General features: G+C 54.7%; 1 protein-coding gene across 1 annotated transcript in view; it reads left to right on the top strand.

Moving 5' to 3' along the window:
- Positions 1-3569, top strand: part of KLHDC1 (kelch domain containing 1) — an 84194-nt gene that overhangs the window by 40806 nt on the left and 39819 nt on the right. The window lies entirely within an intron of this gene.

The following is a 3569-nucleotide window of genomic DNA, read 5'->3' on the forward strand; positions in this document are numbered from 1 at the left end:
AAGGGTTCGGCAGCAGCAGGGGAGGTCCTGCTTTTTCCCTGCCCCCAGCAGCAGCTTCTGCCCAGCTGCCGCTGTCCATCATGACTGGGATGGGTGAATCCAGTGCGGGCGCTGCAAGGGTCCTGACCCCGAACGTGGAGTGGGCTGGGGTCGGGGCCAGGGTTGTGTGCTCTGCCTGGGGCTCAGGCTCTGTCCACACAAGTCCTGGCGCAGTCTCCATGGGGCTGGCAGCAGTGGTAGCAGAAAGGAGCCACTGCTGCTGGGGCTGCCAGGAAATGGAGTCCAGCCACCAACCTGCCCAAGCCCTGCTGCATGCCCAGGGGCAGTGAGATGCACCACAGGCCAGATGGTGCCAGAGTCAAAGTCCCACCATGGACCAGATCTGGCTCCTGGGTCGTATTTTGCCCAAGCTTGTGCTAGACCATGGTGCTACTGTTCCTAGTCAGTCTGTCTCTGTCCTGCTTACTGGATTCCTTTAACTGTAGCCTGTAGATGTGTTCTGCACTAGTGGCAGCAATAATTTATTTAGATTCTTTCTCTGAACACTTCAGCTACCCTCTTTTGTTTGGAGGCATAATTTCTGCACCGTCATGGCTACATTACTCTTAAACTACCTAGTTATTTGGAGACAAGGTTCCTTGGGTGAATCTGATATCTTTTATTAGACCAGCCCAAATGGTTGGAGAATAGTTATTAAGCAAGCTTTCAAGTTCAAAAACCCTTCGTCAGGCTAAGGAAGCTTCAGCAGTTGGTGTGTGCTCTTCCTGGATGGAATGAAAAGTTATTTGGAAGCATTTATCTCAGCAATTCTGTTCTTTACGCTATAATCATGTTGGCTGAGATGATTGTTTTAATTACGAATCTTGAATGTCTTCAAAGTTACCTATGGATGCCAGTCTTCAGCTCTGTGATATAAGTATCTCTTCTTTCTTATGTCTTATGGTTCCAAGTTAGAAACCAGTATCCTTCTACCTTTGTATTCTTTATCAGCTGTTCCAGTATTGTACCAGTATTCCTTACAACATCGTTTTTTCCTCCAGTGAAATAGTAAAAGCCTTGATCATAATTTTTTCATCATTATTCCCCATAGTCAGCTCTTTTGTAATTGCGACAAGTTTCTTTGGCTGGGAATCCGGTATTCCCAGTGGTGCATGTCCATGCTGTATCTTTCCTCTTTTGGATTGTTTTATCAGCCTATTAATCATGCCCTCTTCCTTGCTGTAGGTTTCACTAGACTGATTCTTGCTGCCATGTTTCACATGCTGCAATGTTTATGTTGGGTCATAAAAGAAAAGGACTTCATACCTGTAAAATTAAACAGGATTTGGATTGAAGAGAGCCGGTTACGTAAGTGACCCAACTGCAGCTAGCACTCTAACCATATGTGCAGTGCATAGATTAACTAACTTCCTTGTGTCTCCTTCAGATTTTTCCCTCTTGCTATTTTAGATGACCTTCTGAGGTCCCTTCTGACCCTAATTTTCTATGATTCTGTTTGTTCTCCTTCCTTCCAAATTTCATCCATGTTGCTACAGATTGACTCTGGGTCTGAGCCACTTAAGCACTTCCCAGGTTCCACTTGCATTTGACCACAAGCCTGACCAGCCGAGCTGGGTGATGTGACACTGACCACAAAGGCCAGGACAAATCGCGGTCAACATGCCGCCGGGCTGGGCAGTTCCAATCCGGCTCAGACACAACGAAGTGCCGCCATGTGGACAAGCCCCTGGCACATTCATAGGTGGTTGTAACACTGCGGGGGGAAGGCACCCAGACACCTCGGTCAGCTTCAAAGCCATTTTGCCCAGCTGTGGGGGCCACCCTACTGCAGTAATGATATCCCTCCCCTCCAACAAATCCCCTGCCTGCTGAAAGGGGGCTTAAGAAACACAAGGTCTTGGGATAACACAATGTGGTACGTCTACACCAGGGGCGGGCAATTATTTTGGGCAGAGGGCCGCTTACTGAGTTTTGGCAAGCCATTGAGGGCCGCATGACAGGCAGCCCAGGGCAGATAAATATTAATTTCCTAAATTTTTTAGGGGCCCTACAGGCCGGATAGAATAGCCTGGCAGGCTGCACGCGGCCCGTGGGCCACATTTTGCCCACCCGTGGTCTACACATTCACTGCTGTGTCGTAGTTACAGGCAACCCCCGCATAGCGCTCTTAATCGGTTCCTGAAAAACCAAGCCTGAAGCGAAGAGCGGAGACGGCAACCACAACTGTTATTAACAACCCAAGACAGCGACCGCGAGCGTTATAGCAAAACTCACTGAGCACCAACTGAAATCAGGTATCCATTTAAAATGAGCGTTATCGCAAAATAGCGCCAGGCAAAACAGCATTAAGCGGGGGTCGCCTGTACTGCATAGATGAGTACTTCCTCCACGAAGCACTGTGTGAATGCTTACTGCGCGGGTAGCGCCGCCAGCACACAGTTTTGTGACGGTCGCCACAGCGGCCTCATAACGCTGCGCGGGAGCTAAGCTACCGCGTGGCAAACGTCTGGTGTGGACAGCCTGCACGCCGCCCCCTGAGGGACTGAGACACCGGCTGCCCTCAGCCTCTTGGGGCTCAAGGCACCCTGGCCAGGCGCGAGCCCCTCTTGGCAAGTGGCAGCTTAGCCGTCCTCCAGTCGTGAGGAAGACCGGGGCGACGCGGGAAGGGGACTCGCGCCGACCCCACGTGCGCGCGCGGGCCGGGCTGTCCCACCATTTGGACCCTCCGCGCTTCCCGTCCGCAGCAGGTGCCCGGGCCGCGGAGGCGCTGCTGGGACGCGAGCGCGGAGGCAGGGCCCGTCCCCACCCCCAAGATGGCGGCGGGAAGGGGGGCTGCTTCGCGCGCCTCGGCCGTTGATTGGCGGAGGGGCGCTGCGCGCGGGCGTTTCGAATCGCGTCAGCTGCGCGCTTGCCGCCCAACGGCTGTAACGGCCCTAACGGCCGCTCCCGCCTCCCACGTGCCTGCGGGGTCGCGTGTCTCCCTTGACGTACAGCCTCTCCTCCTAGACCCCACCCCTGCCCTGCCCCGGACGCTGCTTCGCGCGCCTCGGCCGTTGATTGGCGGAGGGGCGCTGCGCGCGGGCGTTTCGAATCGCGTCAGCTGCGCGCTTGCCGCCCAACGGCTGTAACGGCCCTAACGGCCGCTCCCGCCTCCCACGTGCCTGCGGGGTCGCGTGTCTCCCTTGACGTACAGCCTCTCCTCCTAGACCCCACCCCTGCCCTGCCCCGGACACACTGTACCTCACACCTCCCGCCCGCCCGCACGCCTCCTGAGTCCCCCAGAGGGGTCCGGCCAAGAGGAGCAGGGCTGGACACCCCGGTAGCCCTGTGCAAACCAGCCCGGCAAACCTACTGTCTGACCTCTGGGGTGGCCGTTCGTCCCATTTTATAGAAGACAACTTGGTTTTGTGCTGCTCAGTCCTATCCATATGAAACCCGGTGCCTTTGTGTCAGACTGGGGGAAGTCCGTGGAGGAAAATAGAGGACATAAAGGTGTCTGGTTTCATAGATTTCAAAGACATTAGGGCTGGAAGGGATCTCGGAAGATCATCGAGTCCAGCCCCCCGCCC

Source organism: Alligator sinensis, unplaced genomic scaffold (assembly GCF_000455745.1).
Source record: "Alligator sinensis unplaced genomic scaffold, ASM45574v1 scaffold564_1, whole genome shotgun sequence".
In the NCBI taxonomy this organism is placed as follows: domain Eukaryota; kingdom Metazoa; phylum Chordata; order Crocodylia; family Alligatoridae; genus Alligator; species Alligator sinensis.